Here is a 14,862-nt window from a genome sequence, read left to right on the forward strand (position 1 = left end):
CGTCACGAGGGAACCCGTCACCGCCCACTTGAAGTAAGTTAAGAGTGCATGGGAAGGGCCTTAAATTCGGACGCCTGGAAGACACCTCATAACGCCGACTGCAATCTGCACGCCAAGAATTACCGTTCATGACTGGACCTACCCTGACACCGTCATTAGCGTCCAACATTGTTCACGAGACGGCATTCTTGGCGTGGACTTCCTGAACCAACGCGGCGCAATCATCGACCTGAAGTTGAAATCGATAACGCTGTCCGAAGATCAAGCGATACCGCCGGAGACCTCTCGCAGTCACCCTGCCTTGAGTGGGCTCGAAGATCGAGTCACTATGCCGTCTCGCTCCAGCATTGTCATTTCCGTAAGCGCTGCAACAACCGCAGACGTAGGCGTCATCGGGGGCGACCACCATTTACTGCTCGACCGTGAAATTTGCGTCGCAAGAGGGATTGCTCGACTGCATGGACGAAAAGCCAAAGGGATGCTGATAAACTTCAGCCAGGAGTTCAAACACATCAACAAGGGCACGACGATCGCGTACATCGAGGACATTGCGGAAACTAGCACTGCGGTGGTCCTCTAGACGACCATGATTTACATGATTTTGCTTCAGCTCTAGATAATTGTTGGCAGATAGATGCGGTTTTTCTTGACATGTCAAAAGCCTTTGATCGTGTGCCACACACTTTACTCATTGACAGATTAAGGAATGCCGGGCTTCCTGAGAGATTGATATTATGGTTGCAGGCTTATCTGAGTAATCGATCACAGTTTGTGGAGTGTGCGGGTATTAGGTCTGCTGATCTGCCGGTATTGTCTGGAGTTCCACAAGGTTCAGTGCTTGGTCCTCTGTTGTTTTTAATTTATATAAACGGCATTGCTTCTAACATCGATAACTCTGTTACAATAAAATTGTTCGCTGATGACTGCGTGATGTATAGTGTTGTCAAGAGCTCCTCTTGCCAAATACTACTGAACAATAGCCTCTGTACACTCGCGGACTGGTGCGAACGAAACGGTATGCAAATAAATTTTGATAAAACCGTTGCCATGACAATAACCACAAAGAAAAAGCCACTGTCTCATACGTACCACATTGCTAATAAAGCTATTCAATCGGTAACGTCTGCCAAATATTTAGGACTAACCATCACAAGCAACTTAAAATGGGACAAACATTTGAAGAACGTTTGTACAACAGCGTTCAATAAACTTTGCTTTTTGCGCAGGAAGCTAAAAGACTCGCCGTCAAGTGTTAAACTCGAGGCATACCGCACTTTGGTTCGACCAGTCCTTGAGTACGCTTCCGCAGTATGGGACCCATACTACGTTAAAGATATCGCACAAATAGAACGAATTCAGCGCCTGGCTGCTCGATTTATTGTGTCTGACTATCGGTCTACATCATCTGTTACTGACATGTTGCAGCGACTGAATCTGGAACCCCTCTGTGTACGCCGAAAGATTGCGAGACTAAAGATGCTTTATTTGATATATCAAAACAAAATCGGTCTCCCGCGCGAAACTTATCTTTCCCGCTCACAACACAGATCTTCTAGAATTAATCACTCGAATGTTATCCGCCCGTACTTTGCGAGGACGAAAATGTTTCAGAAGTCTTTTTTTCCGCTCACAATTGAAGAGTGGAATTGTCTGCCAGCGTCTGTTGTTGATTGTGCAAATGTAGATTCCTTTGTGAAATCTTTGTCATTGCACTTGATGTAACCCTCTCCTGCTAGGGCAGCATTGCTGCCTGCAGTATTTTGAAATAAATAAATAAATATATCCCCAACCAGACTTCGACATAAACCCAAGCCTCCCCATAAATAAGCAACAACAGCGCATGGGTCTTCTCTGACGATACAAAGACTACTTTTCGATGCCATCGATTATTCGACAAACGCGTTGCAAAGGCTCGCATATAATAACCGAGGAATACGCTCGACCACTCCGCCAGAGCCCTTACCGAGTTTCGACGCGAGAACGGGAAACATTAAAGCAACAAGTCGACGCAGTGAAGCGTGACGACATTATCCAGCCGTCGAAAAGCCCGTGGGCATCTCCTGTAGTCTTGGCGAAGAAAATAAACGGAACCCTACGTTTCTGCGTCGATTATCGTTGATTGAACAAGATCACGAAGAAGGATCAAACTAATGTAAAAAAGATATGGGAAACAGTAAACGGATTGACAAGCAGAAAGAATGCCATAACCAGCGTACAAAAGATTGAGATCAATGGAAATGCGATAACAGGCCAGTGTTTGGCTAACACATTCAATGAGTACTTTATACAGTCAGGAAAGGCAGGTACCGCAATTTTAGGTAGTCAACAACCAACAAGACACATCAATTCTTTACCAAATTCGTTTGTTTTGTATCACGTCTCCCCGCAAGAGACTGAAGAGTTAATTAATAGAATAAAGAATGTCGCCGCTGGTTATGACGAATTTAGGGCTGAGCCAGTAAAGTATGTTTCCAAGTTGCTAAAAAACGTTCTCACCTATATTATTAACCTAATGTTCGATACTGGTATCTTCCCTGACCAACTGAAAATAGCAAGGGTTGTTCCGATACACAAATCCGGAGACAAAAACGCCCTTACAAATTATCGGCCAATATCGGTATTACCTGTTTTATCAAAAGTCTTTGAGTGGGCAATTAATGATCGCGTAACAAAGTTCTTAGAGAAATATAATATCATATCTAGTTCGCAATTCGGATTTCAAGAACACAAGTCAACTGAACAGGCACTACTTCGTGCAAAGGAGAAAATTATTCAAGGTATTGAAAATAAGGATTTTACTTTAGGTCTCTTTCTAGATTTGCGGAAAGCATTTGATTCGGTGAATCATGATATTCTACTTCTAAAACTGCAGTGTTATGGAATACGTGCCATGTCATTGAAGTTAATAACCAGCTACCTTGAGAAACGCTTCCAATTTACAGATGTTAATAATTATTCCTCGACGTCGTTAAATGTAACAAATGGAGTACCCCAAGGATCAGTATTAGGTCCTACCCTGTTTTTGTTATACATTAATGACATAACTCAGATTGACATCACCCTTGATATAGTAATGTTTGCGGACGATACTAACGTATTTTTTACTTCACGGACAAAACGTGAACTTCAAGAAAAGACTAATCATTATCTACAAAACCTATCCAAATGGCTAAATGATAATTGTCTACAATTAAATGCCTCTAAAACTAAATACATCATTTTTTCCCCTCCAAATAAACGCGACCAACATGACATGCATATTACGTATAGAACCGAGATTATTCAGCAAACACCTGAGCAAAAATTCCTAGGTGTTTGGTTCCAAGAGTCTTTGGTATGGTCATGTCACGTCGACCATTTGGTAGTCGATATAGCTCGATCAATAGGATGTATTAGAAAGATTTCTACATTAATACCTCTTCGGCTAAAAAAAACTCTTTATTACACTCTAGTATATTCTAAGATTGCCTACTGTTCGCTAGTATGGGGCACCACCACTCAGCGCAACTATAATAGATTAACGGTACTACAAAAGCGCGTGCTACGTATATTTGAAAATTATGCAGGAGATATGCGTGACTTACCTACCAGGGAGTTATTTCTGAAACACAACATGCTTATGGCCAATCAAATTTATCTCTATAAATTAGTGCAACATATGCACACAACAAACATATACAAAGACGGTGATATGGTAGTTGAACATAAGTACGGGTTTAGGCAGCATAGGAGGACGCTTCCGAAGATTAGGACAAATTACGGGAAACAATCGGTAACGTATCAAGCTATACAGATTCTGAATAAACAGAAAGACATAATAAATTGGGCAGACAGCCGTGGTAAACTTAAAAGAATGTACAAAACGTTCCTTGTCAGAACAGGATGTGTATTGTAGACTGTTTTACATTACTTTCTACTATGACCATGACATTCCTGATTTTCTTTTTTTTTCTGTTTTGTCAGCACAATGTACTGGTGTATATAGTCGTTATCTACATATCTGTAACAGGATAAAGGGTCTCCTAGCTATATAACACATGAATCCTGTGTGACCTTTTCTATATGTATATCTATCTGCGTGATCTATGTACACATGTATGCATTTCATACTTCTTATCTGATGTATTAGAAGTCACTTTCTTTCCTTCATCGGCTGTTCATTGAGTGCAACTGTAATTTTAATATAATGTGCACGTTACTGTATATGTTATTGTACGCGTAAACGCTGTATGAACTGAACGGGGGCAGGGGCCCAGTCAGGCTATTTCAGCCTTTAGTCTCTGTCTCCGCAGGAAATACCCTGAAATAAAGCGATTTTGATTTTTGATTTTTTTTTATTTTTTTGACATATACTCACTCCCACGGATAGTCGACGCATTGGATCGGCTCTGCAACGCTGACTACTTCTCGTCGATAGACCTCAAGTCTGGCTGCTGGCAAATAGATTGAAGTGGCAGACCTGTCTTATTTATTTTGATGTCGTGGTCGTCTTCTACGGGAACTTCGACGATCACCTTAGCTGGCATGAGGCAGTATTATAGTCGATCAAGTCAGCTGGATTCACCATGAAGCCGGAAAAGGGCCATTTCGCTGACGAGGAACTTCTGTTCCTAGGGCACGTCATCAGCAAATCTTGAGTCCGTCCTGACCCACAGAAGACATCTTCCATCGCTAAGTTCCCGCGGCCCGTCGACAAGAAGGCAGTACGCAGATTCCTTGGCCGGTGTGCCTATTACAGGCGCTTTGTAAGAGACTTTTCAAGAATTGCGGAGCCATTAAACCATCTCACGAAATGTGACGTCGCCTTTAATGGGAAACATGCGTTTGGGAAGACGCATTTCTGGAGCTGAAACCACGGCTGCAGTCACCACCGCTGCTTTCGCACTTCGGCGAGCACGCCGAGACGGAAATCCACACCGACGCAGGTACCGTAGGTCTCGGTGCCGTAATACGCTAGCCGGTCCCGTGACCGGCTAGTGTATTAGCTTACGCTAGCCGATCACTATCGAATAGAAAGCTAATTAATCTAGGACGGAGAAAAAATACCTGGCGATCATTTGGGCTAAGTCGAAATTGACCATTTCGGAAAGTTGCGCGCGCCCCCTGCGCGACCGCCGCAAAGCAGGCTGGGAATAGTGAGCGATCTTGGCGGGCAGGATCCGCCTGTAACAGCAGGTAAAAAAGAAAAACTTCGTTTTTTTGAGTGCTAGTAATACTTTTGTTGCATGTTTGCGCCGCGCAAGTGATATTTACATTGCCGTACAACTTTCTTGTGGTTATGCAGCCGACGCTACGAGCGCGAAGCGAGTATTTTCGCACGTGAAGCGCGCACATGTGCCAGTGTCTCGCGCTCGGAGCTTGCGTTGCATAGCAACACCTCTGTCAGCGTTTTATAGCTATGCTACTGAAGGCACGAGCGCGATCCTACGGCTGGCAGGCGTGTTTTGTTGGTGAGCACGCGCTAACAGTGCATTTATTTACTAGTCGCCCGTCGCAAACGTTCCAAGTTTGTGCAGCTGTTCCGGCGGCAGGCGTAGTACGTAGCGTACAGTACATTCATTTTTGTTGCAACAGTGCGACACCCTCTTGTGAGACTGTATGCGCTGTATTTCAGCCAAATACCTCGTTATCGAGCACTGCCCGTTCAGTCTTCTGGTTACAGCGTGCTATTTAATCTACGGACAAGCAAGTATATCGTTGAAAGAAACGGACAGCGCATACGTTCAATAATGTACATCTTGCAAGAAATAAGTAGCTGAGTTGGCGCTTAGCTTGTGCCAGCGCATTTTCTTGCCTATAGTGTTGTTTGAATAGCACGCAGCAAGTACGAAGCGGAACCAACAAGCTCTTGTATTAGCACTGTTACATTCTGTGTATATATCTGAGCATAGCATTGCGGTACAGATAGCAGTTGCTGTTTGTCTGACAGCTCGTACTATCTCGGTCGCGGTGTACATTACTTACTACCGTGGAGTGCAGATAGACGCACCCAAAATATGAACGTGCCTCGGTGGCTACAAGTAACGCGAACGCGGTATAAAAAACTGCGGCGGATGTTTTGGCTAACCTGAAAAGTATTGAACGCGCCTGTACCTTGTACTAGGGGGGCCTCAGAGTTTTAAGTTAGCTAGTGGCTTACGGAGCCCGTCCTTGTGCAACATTCTCCACGACCGCGCGTAGTGAACGAAACGGGTTCAGCGTTGCTTTTCAAGCATGCTTGCCACAAGTGACCAAGACACAATGAATGAATACTCTTTTATTTCAAGATCGCATTGATGATCCCATGATCAGCTGTGTATGCTTCCATGCTCTGTTTATGAGTGGAGTGCCGAAGAAAACATTTTGACGCTTGCTTATGCCCATGTTGCAGGTACCACTACGAGCCATTCAAAATACACATCCTCTTCAAGCAAGGTTCACGAAAGGACCATGGACAAAGCAGTTAAAAAGACATGCCAGATGGTTTCTCAGAGCAAGAAATCTTGGCACATCAGAATGCACATGGTGCGCAGAAGCATACTGTAAGCGGATACAGGATGTTTAAAGCAGATAAGGTTCACAATGTTCTTATTTGCAAGGCTGACAGTTCCACTTTTCTTAAAGCAACCGTGGAGGCATCGTTCTCTTTGGCAAAATTATATAACACTGCTGTTGTGCTCTCGTCAAATGGAACTGTGGTTGAAGGAACCTGCAACTGCCGGGCTGGAGCTGCAGGTGTTTGTAAACATGTAGTTGCCTTACTATGGTTTGTACTACACCTCAAGGGCTCTGGGGCAGCCTACGTGCGAGACACACAGTCGTGTACAGACAAACCCAGAGCATGGGGTACAGGGGCTAAGAAGGCCAACATGCACTCACGCGAGTTCTCACAACTACGTTTTGTGAAACATATGCCAATGAAAGCTGGCAGGCACCTGACTCAAGAAACCACAGTTTCTCTGACAGTGACAGAAGACCATATTAAGAGAATGTATCAGACACAGAAAAATATTCCAAACGCCATGCTATGCAAGACGCTGGAGGACAACCACTTTCTGCCCGTACCAGTGACAAGAGCACTTCACGAGGATGCTCTTAGCCAGATGCCAATCAGGTTACCGGTGCAAGCCCTGTGGGTTGAGCATGTGCCAGATGGGTACAAGTTCGGCTCCTGTGAGCTTACTTTAGAAGATTCATGGGCCCTTGAGCAAGCGACTAGGATGCAGAGCGGCTCTACAACATGGAGCTTCGAGAGATCCAAGCCCCTGACTGCTTCACACTTCGGAGATGTGGTGTCACGGAAGAAGCCAGCTGACGAGAAGTTTTTCAAGAGGCTGTTTGGGTCTAGCCAGATGCAGACCAAATACATGGCTGATGGTTTAAGGAATGAAGCTGCAGCCGTGCAGCGTTACATAGAGAAGAGAGAGGTCCCAGTTAGGATTTACTGTTGTGGGTTGTGCGTCAACCCTGGTGTCCCTGTTCTTGGTGCAACGCCAGACCGTGTTGTAGAGGAGGGAGGAGATTTTGGTCTCCTTGAAGTTAAGACCCTCTCAGCTGCCAAGGAACGGGGTGATGAATTAGAAAATGCTTTGAATACGGCATCCTACCTGAAGAATGGAGTTCATAAACCGACCCACTAGTACTTTTACCAGGTCCAGGGGCAAATGGCTTTGACTGGACTCTCCTGGTGTGACTTTGTGGTTGATAATGGCACAAACTGCACTCTTCAGAGGATCACTTTTGACAGCTGGCTTTGGATTACCCAAATGCTGCCAGCAAGATTAGACACAAAAGAAACGAAGCCGTTCGGAGGGATGCCAATGAGCCTTTTTGCAGTGTTGTGTCCTTTATACGAGCTGAAAGTGTCGCTTTGTGTATTGTAGTCAGACGGGTTCTCGATAAAAATTTCTGTGCAGTCTAGTACAATGCGTATAGATGGGTACAATTCTTTAAAATTGTCTGGCATGAACAGGTCCACTGTATTACGGGATGGCCACATTGGTATCTAGGTTAGCATTTCAAACAAAAAATTAACCCAAAATGTGTACATAGCACTCGCGGTCGACACAGGCACTTTCAGGTGATATGCCAAATCCTGTTCCAGTAACCCAACCCTGAGCCTGCAAAGCACTGCAATGAGCTGTTCTTTCATTGTCAGTGCTGGTGGCCTGCCAGCACCCGTTTTCAGTGCGTCGTACATGCCTTCAACATGTTCCACAAACGCATCAAATTTTTTGAAGGAGTTAAACCCCGTATAAAACACGAGTCGTTTCTCATCTGAAACAAAATCGTGAACTTTGGAGACAGGATCTTTTAGTTTCAGTTTCTCCTTGAGCGCCTCAACTTTCACATTGCGCAACTGAGCCTTCAGATCCTCAACCTCTTTCTGGAGCACAGGTTTGTCTTTGCGGAGCAAGCTATTTTCATGCTCGAGTTTTCCACAGACTTCGAGAAGGTGGTTGACTTTTCTTAGTGTGGCAGCAGATGCTGCGTCTGGAGGCCCCATAGAGTACGAGTGGTCGGCACCTAAAAAAAATGAACTGCTTATTGATTTGCGAACGGTTAGGCCCTGCTTTAATGCAAATTTCAGGGTTTTAAATAGTCACTTCAGCCCACAATGTGTGTTCTGAACCTTTGTTCTCGGCTTACATTGATATACACACAACAAAGAACCAGGATGCCAAAGCCATAAAGCCCAGCTCTCTTTCACTCCACTGATCCACCTGTGCAAGCAGCTTACCAACCAGCAAGCCCAGATTAATGCTATCCAGTTATACTCGTAAACCTCATGAGCTGTCTGTGCCCCTCCTGAGCATGCAGTTCGACGACATTGCAGCTTGTGCTACCAGTGTATTGTTCCGCCAAATTTGCACTACATTTGGATAGCTTGACTTTTGAGTTATTTTTCCAAGCTGGGGTAAAGGGAATAATATCGAGGTGAAAGAAATGGAATGGGTAAGTTTCACAATGCGTGCACTGGTGGAAGAGGTACCACGTTTATCAGAAACCTCGCTGATGTAATAACACATGGACGGTACTCATGAGGTTCTGCCTCTCCTAACATGCAGACTTCCCATAGCTAGCTGCAAAAGCTTGCGCAAAACTGGCTTCGCGGGAAAAAGTTTCGTCAGTTTTCACTGGATAAGAAAGTCGCTCGCTGTTAATATACCGGTTGACACAGCACCCGTGGACCCTGGCTTCCGTGGCCGCGATAGGGGTCCGTTAAATGCACAAAATAAGTTTTCATAGTGGAATGGAGAAAGCGAGAATTTTGAATTCTCACTAACCTTCCGTTTCCGTCCGAGACGAAGCCCGTGCACCGAAGGTCAGCTGGGTGGGCTCCTGGGAAACAACGTCGCTTTCTGCGTATAAAGCACTTTCGTGAAAATGCGTACACACAAAGCCGAAGCCTCAGAAAAAAGAGGGCACAGTTAAAGCGTCTCTTACGTTGATCGCAGTGGGGCACGTCAACTACGCAGCCGATATCCAACTCGTTCAGAAGGAGCACCGGGCTGGCAGAGGCAGTTTGGGAGCTCGTCTTCTTGCGTTTCGCGACTGGAAAAGATTTGGAAGTTATGATAACATGCAATAACCGTCTGAATATATATGCTTACCGGTATTAAAGAAGGAGATAGTTGATTGATGACTTTATGGGGGAAAATTGTTGGCAGCCGGTCCAGATAACCACGGCGTCCACTTGCGTTAAAGTGAGCTCCGCATATCCGGTGGTGCTTAGAAGGTTGCCACAAAAAGAAGCGACCGGCACTTCCTTGGTGGTTGATTCTTCTCACCCACTCCTTTTTTTTCTTTTTCATTTGCAGGGAACGTGTGAAATGAAACGTTCTTGTCTTTCAGCGTGTTGTTGTCGCAACCAGGCACACAAGTCTGGCCGCCGCCTCGGCACTTCGACGACATCGCGCGCAGTAGTGGCTGAGGTCACTAAGTAACCCACAGGCACGTAACAGTTAATGTAACGCCCCTGCAACCGCCCACCACCAAAAAGTACACGAAACCTCAAACCAAACGAAGCACGCGAACACACACACCGCAGCTATGCGAACGCAGGAGGCAGCCAAGACGGGCGGTTGGTCGGCGCTCGCTCATTTTTCCCATAATGCGTCGCGCGCCCGCTAGGTTTTCTCGCGGCGCTGCGATTTCCGAAATGGTCCATTTCGGCCTTATGTTCATGTCAGGCACTTCAAAGCGGTAAGCGATCACCACGCCTTGTGTTGGCTGGAAAACATGAAGGAGCCTAGCACGATTGAGCCTCAGATTCCAGGAATTCGACATCGCCGTAGTCCGGACAGAAGCATTCTAATGCCGACTGTCTGTCGCGCCCCCTACAGACCCACCACCGCAAGGCGAACTGGATGACGGCGCCTTCGTCGAAACAATAAGCGCAGATGACTTTGCCGAGCAGCAGCGAGCAGACCCAGAACTAAGAAACCTTGCTGAGTATACTTGATAGGTAAGACTGGCTTTGTGCCGGGGTATTTAGGCGCGGGTTGCCGTTGTTCTCCTTACGAAACGACATCCCGGTGGAGAAATTTTCCCCAGCCTGCGCTAACTACCTCCTCGTTGTGCCCGAGGCACTCCGGTCATATGTACTGTCCTGCGCGACCTGCACGACGATCAGGTAGCCGGGCACCTCGGGTTTTCGCGTACACTCGCAAGAATTCAAGAGAAGTATTATTGGCCGCGCCTGACCGCCAACGTCGCCCTTTATGTCAAGACATGCCGTGACTGCCAACGACGCAAGATACCGCCGACAAGGCCAGGGGGATTACTACAGCCGATCAAGCCTCCTTGCCGACTGTTTCGGCAGGTCAGAATGGATTTGTAGGGACCCTTTACTGCGTCAACATCCGGAAATAAGTGAATCGTCGTGATGACCGACTACCTCACCCGTGTCGCTGAAACGAATGTTGCGAAATTCTTCGTCGAGAACATGCTGCAGCGACATGGTGCCCCAGAAGTGTTCATCCCCGACTGAAGGGCGGCCTTTACAACAGAGCTCACCCAAGCCATACGGTAATACAGCTAGACAAGCCACAGGAGGACCACTGCCGGCCATCCACAGAAGAATGCATGGTCTTACGGAGAGGCTGAACATGGCCCTTTCCGGCATGCTAGCAATGCACGTCGACGTCGAGCGCAATACGTGGGATGCCGTTCTGCAGTACGTAATCTTCGCTTATAACACGGGAGCGCAAGAAACGACGCAAATCATGCCCTTCAAGCTGGTTTACGGAAGGATCAAACGCGACGACAACTCTCGACGCCATGCTGTTACACGACATGGACGAAGATAATCTCGACGTCGCGGACTATCTCCTGCGCGCCAAAGAAGCCTGACAGCTCACCCACCTGCGCATTCAGAACCCGCAGAGGGCCGACAGCTGGTACTATCATCTTAGACGACGCTACGTTGAATACCATCCCGGCGACTTTGTTTGGGTCTCCATGGACTCCGATACCCCCACGAGGATTTAGCGAGAAACTCTTACGACGCTATTTCGGGCCCTACAAGATGATCCGACGTATGGGTACACTAGACTATGAGGTCGTGCTAGACGGCATTTCGCAATCACAGTGCGTCGCGCACAACCTGAAGTCGTCCATATGCTGCGTCTTAAGCCTTTGTATGCCCGCTGACGAACTTCGGGACCTTGTTTCTTTCTTTCTTCGTTTCTTTACTATTCGGTGGTTTTCTTTATACTCTCATGTTTCCAGCATCGGGACGCGATGCTCTTTAAGAGATGGTCATTCACTCGTGTGCTAGTTTTTATCTCTATCCGGTGACCGCGCTGTTCACCGGCTAACAAATGTTAACCGTTATGGCTTAGCGCAAGACGCGCCTGCGTGATTTGGAAATTACTCGAAGGTTATTCTATCTGCTGTGTCTGCTGTGTAATGTGGTGTGTAATGCTGTGTAGTGCTGTGCTATGCTGTGTACCGAACCTTGTTTAATCTCATGGTATGCGCGACGCGAATTATGTATAGTATTTTCTCAAAGGCGCACGGCACCAGCGATAACCTTCGACGAGCCATGTGTAAAAAGCCAATGCGCTTGGCCCGCTGATCCATGGGCGCTGACTACAGGGGGCGGGGAGCAGGAGGCTCCGGGGCCCGAACCAACGTTACTAGACTAGCATGAGTTTTCAAACTCGGCGCCGTTGCGCGGAACCGCCACCCGCGCGCGCCTTCGTGGCGCTGCAGTCGCGCCCAGCTTCACTTCCTCACTACCGGCTACGCGGGCGGGCCGGTCTAAGCAAGCGGTGCAGTGAATGAGTGAAAAAAGTACCGACGATTACGTTACTTCCTAATGCGAAATTTGAGCGCAGCAAATAAGCTGTACTCCTGGATCATCTCGACGGCGGCGACGGTAAGCTTCTGCTTAGGCGGCACGCACCTCTGGATTCTGACGGCGACGGCGCTGGGCCTCTGCTCTGGCAGCTCGTTTAGCAGCAGCAGCAGCAGCAGACGGAGGACTTCCATCGGTCGTCTCGCTCATGGCTCAGAAAGAACTGGCAGATAATTTCGCAGTGGCGAACGGCAGCGGCAATTTCGGCTCGGGCGGTGCACATATACAGATCCGCAGCCACCGATCTGGCTCTCTGATTGCCACCGCACAGGGGTTGCATTGGAGGAGGAGCGAAGAAAGGAATTAAGTTCGAGCCGGCGCTTTGACAACCGGAGACTCGCAGGAAGAGGGGGGAGGGGGGCGGCGTGTACACCCAGCGGCAAACGATGGGGGCAGAAGCGCGCGCAGCAAGCGGACAACACGATAAAGGGAGGAGGGAAGAGATAGCAGCGACTGACTGATGCCGCTGACGCCGATAGTGAGTCAACCCCAGCTGCGGAGTTGGTTTCAGGGACAACGCCGCCGATGCCGACACAAACAATATGATACCCTCGCTTCCGCAGCGCTAAGAACCAGGTCTAGCCGTGGGAAGGTGGTCACGTATTCGTCGACGTGCCGGGGCCTACGTGAAATAACCGGCGCGTCGGCAACTGAAGAGCACCCTATCCGCCACACAAGAACAGGGGGGGGGGGGGGGGGGACCCTTTCCTCCTCTTTCTGCATGGCGGCGACGGTGTTCTATGCAGTCACGTTATCTTGACTCTCTAGCGGCGTCAGCGGCATCCAGCGGTATCAGTCGGTCGCTGCTAGCGCTGGGGAGATGAAAGGGGGGCGGAGCTGGTTACGAGGCCGACGACAACGCCGACGACGACGCGAAACCCAGGAACGGACGCCAAAGAGCTGCGCTCTAAAAACTTTATTGCAGGTCCGGCGAGGACGCGAACTCGTCGCGCACCCGGCTAGTCCCACGTCGGGACCGGCATGTCTAGCCCACCGGCCCGGTCGCGGGCACGCCAGACAGTCAGGATTTGCTTTTATAGAACGAGGCTACGCAGACGCGAGTCCCACTCCTCCTTGATGAACTTGGGGTATGTCGACCCGCACTCCCAGAGCATGTGCGCTTGAGTGGAGGTCTGCTCGCAGGAGGGGTAGGCGTCGTCGCGATACACGTCCGGGTACCGGGTAAGCCTCGTGGAGAACGGACACACACCGATACGTGCTGGTCTGCAGGAGCCTAAGCGAAACGGCTTGCGCCTTATTGAACTTGGGGTGAGGGGGTGGAAAGACCCTTCTAGACATGTAGAAGAACTTAATATTCTCGTTGTGAGTGCGGGAGCATCCCTGTGGCCGTAGGGAGGAGGGGAGTCAGTGCTTCTTGCAGAGGAAGCGCGGTCGGTGAGGTCACGCGCAGCCTCGTGAGCAGTCTCATTGAGGTTCGGGGGAGCACCCTCGACCGACCCTACGTGAGCGGGAAACCAATGGATTGAATGATGCGTGAGAGCGTATCGACTCGAGCTGCTAAGAAGACGAGCAGCTTGCCTGGCGATGCAACCTTTCTGAAAAGCCCTAACTGCCGTTTTGGAATCGCTATATATCTCGGACCCACGACCGTCTAGCAGGGCGAGGGTGATGGCGACTTGCTCGGCGAATTTCAGCAAGCATGTCATCCGCGAAATTGTAGCTTTCGCCGAGTTTGTTAAGAATATTAGCAGACGATGCCGACGTGCTGCGTACCTGGCTGCATAGGCGGCTATCGGAACGACGTTGACACTTCGGCGCGCCACTTTTTCTGTGCTCCCAGCAATGCGACGCTTCGCTCGGCGTGGAGCAGAGCCATTCCTCGTGCCGACCGGGAACACTCTGCGAAATCCACGGCACGCGCTCGTGCCATTGCTCCCGCGTTCGTCGCCGTCTTCCACAGGTGGCTGCGTTGCCGTTCATCATTCCAGCGTAGAATTTCACTTCTCTTCTGTCATCGTAATGGAGAGGCTACGTTTACGGGGGTATAAGCCATTGCTTAAGGGAGTATGAGCCACTCATTGTCTTACGCAATGGGCAGATTTATTTTGAAGAAATTTCATTTCGAAGAATCACGAGCGGCAAATGGCGTGCTAACCACGCCGCCGAGCAAACTCGAGACATCGAACGCAAGCGACAACGGCGGACTGCGGGCATACCGTCAGTGATGTCGTTCCCTCCGTCGCAGCCAATTGGGTGTGTGACCTCATAATTGAGAAATACTTTAATGAACTCTCGGAATTAACCCAGCGATAAACACAGGGACCGCACGTTGGAACTTCGCTGGTTAACCATCTTCACAGAGCGGAAGAGCCGACGATCTTTTTTTTTTCTTTTTTTTGTGTGTGGCTTCTTTGTTCAAAGACTAACCTCATCTTTCTATTTGTAGCTCTTCTTTGGCGTGGTGACAAGCTGCGATGGGGATGAAGATCATCCTCCAATCACGCACTTTGGACAATCACGTACTTTGCCTGGTCTTCAGGCTCCTGAGCCTTGCGCGA

At 48.5% G+C, this 14,862-nt stretch overlaps 1 pseudogene; it reads left to right on the plus strand.

Annotated features, from left to right (window-relative positions):
- Positions 1-7,001: 7,001 nt before the first annotated feature.
- LOC139060259 (uncharacterized) lies at positions 7,002-7,862 on the plus strand (annotated as a pseudogene).
- Positions 7,863-14,862: the final 7,000 nt, after the last annotated feature.

Source organism: Dermacentor albipictus, chromosome 5 (genome assembly GCF_038994185.2).
Source record: "Dermacentor albipictus isolate Rhodes 1998 colony chromosome 5, USDA_Dalb.pri_finalv2, whole genome shotgun sequence".
Taxonomy (NCBI): domain Eukaryota; kingdom Metazoa; phylum Arthropoda; class Arachnida; order Ixodida; family Ixodidae; genus Dermacentor; species Dermacentor albipictus.